We start from the raw sequence: 9,419 nt of genomic DNA on the forward strand, positions 1-9,419 counted from the left end.
TTATTCTTTAACCAGGCAAATAGCATTGAAGCAACCTCCTATGGTATATATTTTTGGGGTGTGGGGGAATGCCAGAGTACCCGGAGAAAACCCACGCAAGCACTAGGAGAACATGCAAAGACAGAATAATTATAACTTGCCAGAAAGCGACACATTTCTGAAAACTTCTCTCCATTGTCCCGAGATTAGCCTGGCCCTTGCCTTCCTGTGCAGCTCCGCTCAATTTTAGTTTCCCTTCACCGCTCCATCTGGGATTTCTCCCATAGACAGGGATTTCTTCAGGAGAATTTTCATCTGGGCCAATCAGAGAACAGAACGTCGATTTTCTGCGCAGTGTCTGCTAGTTAGTTAGCAATGGCAGTGGAGGAAGTGAATGAAGCCAGTCCGTGGTGATAAGGCTTCCAAATTAAATAAAATGTGTTTGACAAAACCTGTAGCTCTCATTTACAGTCGTCTCGTTCGGCTCGGTACTTCTCTCCTCTCAGTAGGGTTGTTTACAGCACAAGCGATTTCCGGTTAACTTCTTAGCTTAGCCTCCTTCACAGCAACATACGTTGTAGCCAACTGATCCAATCATTTTAAACTTCAGCAGAGGCCACGCCTCCTGCAAGAATCACTTCTCTATAGCAGAGTCCAGGCCCTTGTACACTGCAAAAACTGTCCACCTAACCAAGTTTTAAAATCTTATATCCAGCCAAAAAGTCTTTTTGATCTTGTTTTGAGTCTGATTTAATAAACAAGAACTGATTGTGTAAGAATAATAATCTTGTTTTCAGAATGTGTAAGATTATTTGTCTTGTTAGCCTGAAAATTGGACTCAAATTAAGTCAAAATTTCTGCCAATGGAGAAAGAAAATTAAACTTGGTAAGATTCTTGAAATACTTGATTTGACTCAATTTTTTCTTATTTCAAGAATCTTATCAAGTAAAATTAAACAAAACATAAAGCTTGTCTTTGCTTTAACAATTAAAAACAAAAACATAGCCTTTTTTATTTTTGCAATATTCATTAAATATAAAAACACCTGATAATTCAATTTTTTCTCATTTTATTTGGAAGTGGTGAAACCAAAGAACAAATCAAACATGGATTCAAAGTGTCCCAATAATGATGCATGGGGCTTAGTTTAAATGATGCTCACAGGTTTGTTTGTAGAGCTACATATACATTAGAATATAAAGTTTTGTTAGAGCAAAGTAGTGGAAGCTTTGAATGACTTTATAAACTGAAAACCAAACAGGACATTACAATTCCCTAAAGGSTTTTGTTTTTTCTGTGTGTGGATGACTATTTGGTGCAGTTTGGTGCAGCTATACAGAAGACTATTTTCTTGTCTAAAAATAGTTCCATGCAGACAGGCATTGGYGGGTCATGTTTGATGGCCACCTTTCTGGTGCCAATAGATCCCTGTTTGTTTTCCCAGCTCTACTGTAATGTTATCATGTTTCTATAAATGGGGACGAGATGAGAGCGTGTAAAAAGCAGGTGTAACTCTGTTGGCCGGGCTGGTCATTGCACCTAGTTTGCTCCAAAATAAGAGGTTTAAAGGAGGGGTGGGTGGGTGGGGGGCTGTGCAGAGACCGGAGCACTGTGGGGCAACAGAGAAAGGCAAAGAGGGAGAACATGGCTAATTTTAGCTTGACCTGAGTGTGGAGAGGGCCAAGCAGTAAAACAGGTGCAGCAGCGGCTGGTTATTATGGAGAAACACAAGAGACTCACAGTCCAAGGCTGATAATGGGACCCCATCTGACAACTACCTATAGCCCTAACTCACCACCTATATTTAGATTTAATTTGAGACCGCTGGCTGGAGCTCGGTGCTGTTGGATGTCTTTCTGTCTGTTCAAGTGTACAAATGTCTCCCAGTAAAAATAAAAAAGACTGGTGTGTTTGGGGATTGGAGAGTCGGAGAGCCGTCTCCACTGGGACTTGGAGGTGTCTGAAGGAGACATTGTGTTAACGGTATTTGTTTAGGCGACAGAACCAATCAGAGTGGTGTTTCTGACCTTTACGATAACGCATCTGAGCCACGTTTCTTCATTATCTGTTGGTCTCTGTGTTGCACTGCTGATGTCACACTTCGCTAATGTAGTTTTACATCCTGTCTCTGTGAAGGTTAACCTCACTGACAACAGAAACAACTCAGCAGATTCTTTTCATTTTGATGTGACGAACCAAAAAACAATCAAATATGGTCGACTACAGCTTGTGACAGAGGGGTTTGGAGGACTCAGAGTGTAATTCTTTGTTGTCTTCCTGTGTTTTCTGACTCACGCTTCTTGTCTCTCGAAGGAAAGCAAATATTTGCTGCTGTGTAACTGGTGGAGTCCATCTACCACCCCCCCTGTCGTTCTGTGGGGGGGGGGGGGGACTCAGTGACCCGAGAGAGAGACTGACAACACAGGAGCTAGTTTTAGATCTGCTCACAACCTTGGTCTGTTCTGTATGACAAAAACGCTGTGTCATCATAAAAAATATAAGAAAATGACATTGCTAAAACTTTACAAAATAAAAGTGTACATCTGCAAACATGTTTTTCCAGCATCACGAAAGTTTGACTTGTTTTAGATTTTAAACTAAACACTGAAATCATTTTCATCAAATACATATGTAATTTAACTTATAAAGATTTCAGACCGACTTCACTATGTGTATAATTGCATTGCTATTCTTCAGGTTTACTGCTAAACTAACCTAAGAAACCCCATATTATTCTACATTACAAATGTAGGCTACTTAGCTTTTCAGCTAACTTTACACAAAGGCAAGCAAGAATCTTATGTTCTGGAACTGACCCTAGTCTAAGTATATTCACACTGCAGCTTTTAATGCTTGTTTCCAATTATTTGCTAAAATCAATTTTTTTGGCGTACTCTGGTGTGAACGATCCACACCAGTGATGCAACCCACATGTGTCAAAAATGACATGACGTCACATTCAGCTCGCTGTTTACAGAAATAAACATGGATGCTAAATGTTAGCATGTAGATTCTGAAGTTTATGTTCAATCAGAGCAAATTCAAAAATTATCGGAATTGCTTGTTTAGTTCAATGTTTACATTTCAACCATCCTCTGGTTGACTGCTATACAGTGCAAAATTTAATTATTTAATGAGAGCGACACACTGATGCAGTCTGTGACCAACGTTACTATCATGTTTCTGTAGATTCTCAGTCATCCAGGACATGGAAAATTTAAAGAAGAAAGACGAAGCAACTGGACTTCTATTCTGTAGCTGAAGATGTGCAGAGTTTAAATGGCATGACTCAAGGTTAGTATCATTACTTGGATCAACCTCCCACTTTATTTAAAAGTCAGATAAAATGTGACACAAGTGTTCAGACTGAGATCGCTTTGAAAAACATCAGATATCCAATTTAGTACCACATACTGAAAAAGCCTGGGTGGGATGTCATGAAAATATTCGACATGAGTCACATATGCCTTCAGTGTAAAAGGAGTCGAGCTTGATCGTAAACTCAGTCACTTTTTTCAACAGTTAATCGTTTACTCTAAAAATTCATTGCAACTCAATCTGTTTTCTCTTGTTACACTTTCCCTTTAAAACTCTATACAAAAATCCAAGTTTTGAATGTATAGAGTCATAATACTTGTTGCTAAGTTAATGTGGTGAAAAGATCCATAACATACCATCTGCTTGGATCATTAAGTTTTTGAGGTGTGGTTGCTTTAGTTGTGTTGGCTGAAATTTAATCTGGAACTGACTCAAAGTGACTCTTCTTACTGCTGCTAAAATACTGAAACTACCAAAAACTACTCCCTTTACAAATCCAAAGTGTCCTTATAATTCTCCCTATTCTACTTAGGAAAAATGAATCAGCATGTTTGAATTATAATATCCTTCTAGGGAAATTAAAGAAATGCTAACATTAAGATAAATGTTAGCACACGTGTAGATTAAAATGTAATTTGTGTTAAGCGTTCGGCTGAATGGATTCTCTCTGATCACAGGTTGGGATGACCATGGGGGATAAAAACAAGAAGAAAGCAGATAGACTCTGATAACTGTAAAATATATTTAACTGTTTTCACTCTGCTTCCTCAAATTGCAGCCCCCTCGAGCAGAGGATAGAAAGTAAACTTGGGCTCTTTTTAATTTCACAGCAATATAGCCTTTTTAGCAGCACTGTCCAAAAAAATCACATTCATTGGTTGATTTATAAAATGTTTTTTTTTTCTTTACAGAAATAGCAGCAGACTTAGGAGCAACACACCATGTCAGAGGAGATGGTGTTTTATCTGGCCCAGCCTGCTGGCTGCTGATTGGAACAGATGAATAATTTTCTCTTTTTGATGTTCGGGACCGCGCTGTGAAAACATGTCTTCATTCTTGTGAGGGTTCAGCTGAAATTCAGTTGGAAATAGAAGCTGCACAAATCTGTGTGTGTGTGTGTGTGTGTGTATGTGTGTGTGTGTGTGTGTGTGTGTGTGTGTGTGTGTGTGTGTGTGTGTGTGTGTGTGTGTGTGTGTGTGTGTTTACTGTTGCTAAGAGAAGCCTCATAATTAAGGTGCAGGGTTTACCGGTGACCTTTAGTTGACTCGTAAATTGTCAACTGGACCTTCACCCCGGCCTCGGTTTGCTGGAGGTCTCTGGAGGAATGCACCATTTAAACCATTAGAGTGCCATTTCAGTGGGTGGGAAGGAATTTGTTAGTAGGATGTCTGTTTGTTCTGTTTTTATTTTCTTTGTAAATCTGACTTCTGTTTTGGTTGAATCAACCCAGGTCAGTACCACTTTGAAGCTCAAGTGACAACACTTTAAACTGCTTGTAAAAAGAAGGGGCGTCAAAAATGAGCTGTTAGGTTTGTGATAGCCTCTGGTTGTGAACAATAACAGACTCTTTAGAGGGCAATATGTGCAAAACATATTGTTAGATTTGCTGACGGCGTGGAGGAGTTTAAAGATGCTGGAGTCAAAAGAGATGGAAGCGAGCCAAGATGACAGAGAAAAGAGGAGGTGTGTCTGCGAGGGTTTGTAATTTCATCTCCAGGCACAGATCGAAAGTGGGAGTGCTCGGTAGTCGAGGCTGACCAATCATGAAAAGAAAGGRAAAAAAATCCATCAGGTCATTCAAAACTTTATTTAAAAATGAAGAAAGGGGGATCTAGTCTGAGCCAAAGAGAAGAGATGAAGTAATGCTTCAGAAAAGTGTAGAGTTAACAGGGTATTACACAAAAGCTGGTAAAAGCTGGCAATTAAAGCAGTGTGCTAATACTTAAAGCATCTCAGTTAAATGCAATAATGTTTTTGGCTTGTTTTAGTTTTGCATTGTAAAACCAGGTTTTACAGGCAGGAGGAAATATGTTAAATCCATTAATTTGTCTGCGGGCAGCCAGAGTTTATTGGTACAACTGCTTTAAATGAGATAAATAGATGCATCTGTTGATTTAACAGACAGAAGAGAACAATTAACAGAGTGGAGAGCTGGAGTTTATTCAGCCTCTTCATGTCAGGACATGTGTTTGTTMCTTTTTATTGGATTTCAATACATTGAATTTCTTAACAATTTTGGAGTTATAGTTTTATCCTCATAAATATTTCAATACACTTGATCTAAAAATACTGTTTGATGAGTGATAATTTGTTTATTTATATGTCTGTTGCAAAATATTTCATAAGCCACTACATGGATTTTAATGAAACTCAGAAATTAATCATTACAGACATGGCTGGCCCTAGCCATTTTTTGCCTTTCTGTTAAAAAAAATACCACCACATATATTTTACCGTTCAGGAAACTTTTATTGGATGTATGTCTACAAATTAKTAGCTGTTGAAGCCAACCTAATTAAAAACATCTGGTAAAGTTGAGCAAATGTAGCAAAAAAATGAAATGGCTCTAGTACAGATATTAACCTGAAATCTGGTGTGAAGAGAGAAGAAAGTCGTCTTCATCACAGATTCAATACCTTTATTTGAAACTTTAGCGTGTTGTGTCATTAACAAATCAAACAGAAAGCTACACCAGTGCATTAGATCAATAAGAAGTCAAAAGAGCCATATGTAATAAGTTGCTCACAAATTATTCTTACTGGAAAATGTTTAACATAGAGCACTAAAGAATGAGTGAGTCTTCAGATAAACAAAGTCACAAAAACAGAGTAAAAATCTCTTGAAAAGGACAATTACACAAATGATGATTTGATAATAAGACACTCCTGAGTTCAGAGCAAAAAAAAAGTGATTTTAAGTTCCCCGAGTGCAAAGACTGGGGTTTGACCTCTCTAACTATAGGCTCTGACCCTCAGAAAACCATTTAAGCTCTTCGGCTCCAGCAGTTTGGTTTCCACAAAGCTGCCAGACCCATTAAATAATAGCTTTTAGTTTTAAGACCCTTCAAATGTGGAACTGAGAGGGATTCTGTTCTGTGTCCGTCACATGAAATGTAGTCCCAGTTGCCACGCATTCAGCCCCGCTCTCCTCCCCCTCCCCCGCCGTTACCACACTGCCCATTTATCGGTCGGCATTAGGTTGTGGTAGGTAGGCAGACAGGTCAGCCCACATCCAGAGGGACCATTATTACAGACAGCCACTCCATCCATCTGAGCCCTGAACACCAAAAATTCACTCGCTTGTGTTGAAGAGGCCTGAAATGGACTTGAAACACTTTTAGAACAATTTGAAAGTGAACATTAAAGAGATGAATTTTGGCACACACATGAGGATAAATAAATATATTCCTCTTATAAATTATTCCCTCATATCACTCACATTTTCTCTCACCATCATCAGTCTTTGCAGAGAACTCTTTTCGTCTCTGTCTGTTATCCCAGTTTTTTTTTGCTACAAAGATAAAACAGTAGGAGAGGAAGTGAGCGATGAGAGGGAGATGAGAGAAATGATGAAATGAAGACAGATGGATTATGGGAGGCAGCCACAGGTAGCAGGTCTCGTCCCTCTCTTCTACTCCTTCAGAAACTGTTTCCAAATCTATCTTTGACTTTTATTCCAGATCTTTTTTTTCCACACTATTTTTTTGTTTTGCTTCCCATCAAATATAGGACATGCGTGGTGTGGAGCAGCGCTTGGATAATTAGCAGTGGTTTATTAATTATGAATGTGAGCTGGATTCTGTGGGAGCCACGGAGTGAGCTTCTCGCTGAGACTCATCAATTAAACAACAGAGTTTCCCAGGCTTTTGATTAAAGATAAAGAGGAAATATAATGATCAATAGAGACCTGTTAGAGCTGAGCAGAGGTACAAAATGCAATGAAGGATAAAAACAAAAGTGTGGAAATGGACAGACAGTCCAACGAAACATTGCCACTGTTATTTAGGGGTTTATAATAAAAAAAATAAAAAGTTGGAGTGGGTTAGAAATGTGTGTATTGAACTGCTTGTAAACACTGTGTGTGACATCAGCAGCATGATGGGAAAAGCTATGCAATCAGTTGGAATCAATCGTTGTCCTGCCCACGCAGACCAATGGTTGGACCGATGCCAATGTGCCAGTTCGCCTGAGCGCCAACCCTGCAGCCTGTCATCCTTTTCTCTGCAGCTTTTCTTTTGTCCTTTTTCTTTCACTGTAAAAGAGGCAAAATCTTAATATGAAAATACCAATTTACACACTTTTTTTGGAACTTCTCAGCCATTATTTGATAAAGTCCTGTCTTGAATATAAATAAAAACGGGCTGCTTGGATCCTGAAACATTAAGGTTAAGGTCAAATATTTCGATTTTATTAGAACCGATGCATCTTTTAGACATTGTGCAAGAATAAAATTAATACAAGATGTGTTGTAAGAGATATTTCTCAATGCTATGTGAAAATCAAACCAAGTTTTATTAGCACACATTTTTTTATTCAACTTTTTTTATTACATTCATTGTTAACTGGAATAAAACAAACATCACTTAGAGCCATGAGACTGATGAAATTCATTTATTTATATTTATTCACACTTATTTAACCAGACAAACTATAATAAGATGAGATATCTAATTTTTAAGGAAGGCCTGGGATTTCTCTGGAGAACCTGGAGAAGACCCACTCCCTCAAAACTGCACTCAGAAAGACGCCAGGTCCTAATGAGGCATGGTGATAACCCCTAAAGATATTTTTTGCATCGTTCGGTAGATCATATTAAAAACATGCAAATCTTGTGCCACTTTATTTGCTAAAAAAACAATGGGCAATATCAAGTTTGATGAAAAGGTACAGAAGATTGTACCGGGCCATCCATCAGTATGAAGGTAAAGACACCAGAGAACAATAAGCTAGTAATAGCTAACATTAGCTTGTTGTTGCTTAGTAGCTTCCTACAGTTGTTTTTTATCAGAACTTGTGTGAAAAACTGTTAGACGTTGCAGACAATTCAAATAAAGCGGTTCATCAATGGGTAGCAGTAGCTGACATCTCATCAGGTCAATTAGCCCAGCACCACAGGTCTTTGGGTTTCTRAAATTGGTCTGGATTTGGGCCATAACAGCTAATGCAAGTACACAGAACCCGGGCCGTGCCAGTCCGAGCTGGACTACACAGCAAACACACCTTCAGCCATTAGGCTGCCAGTTCAAAGGAATTGAGTTTTTAATTCAATTGTTAAAAAAGTAGCCTAGACACTTAAAGAATCTTTTAAAATCTTAATTTAACATTGAAACACATTTAAAGGATTTGCTTATGTCATTTTTCACATTACATGGCAAACATTTTAGCAGCAGCAACAGCTAGCTGTAGCCCCTTCCACTGTAGCCTGGAGCATTTTCTGCAGGAACATATTAATGATTTTGCCAGAATAACCATGTAATGTGAAACAAGCAGCTGTGTTGTAGATTAATRTTCACACAAGTTGTTTATGCCACCAGTCCACTTTAATCTTTGTCTCTGAACTGAGGCTCTTCAAAGAACTCCTTACGATATGATTTAAAATTAATTTGAAGTATTTATTAATCATTCATTTTATATTTTATTTGAGACACTATTTTGAAGAAGTGTCAGAAAAGACTGTACATTTTAATATAAATGTGAAATCAGTATATAAACAAGTCTTAGCACTGACCACCTCCTGCACTAATTCTGCAGTTTGAGTTTTTTTTCCATTGATTATTTCTGACATCTTTTCACCTGCACCTCTGCTTCTCTCTGGAGTMAGTTTCCAACAGATCTGTCTTGTCAGCAGCACCCCGGGTCTCAGTTTAGTCTCCCTGAAGAGCTTTAGAGTTCTCACTCCCTTTTAAGTCTTTTTTCTGAGTTAATACAAGAGTCAAATGTGAAATAGTCAAGTTTGACATCTCACAGCAGGAAGAGCTTTGAGCTTGAATCATGTTGTTTCAGTCCATTTTCACTAATGGTGACCTCAGCCAACCAATTGGGAACGTTCCATTGACTTCATTACATTTCTACAGCCTAACCCTGACCACAAACCCTAAGGCTAACCTCACAGGTACCTTACC

Source organism: Austrofundulus limnaeus, unplaced genomic scaffold (assembly GCF_001266775.1).
Source record: "Austrofundulus limnaeus strain Quisiro unplaced genomic scaffold, Austrofundulus_limnaeus-1.0 Scaffold15, whole genome shotgun sequence".
Lineage (NCBI taxonomy): Eukaryota > Metazoa > Chordata > Actinopteri > Cyprinodontiformes > Rivulidae > Austrofundulus > Austrofundulus limnaeus.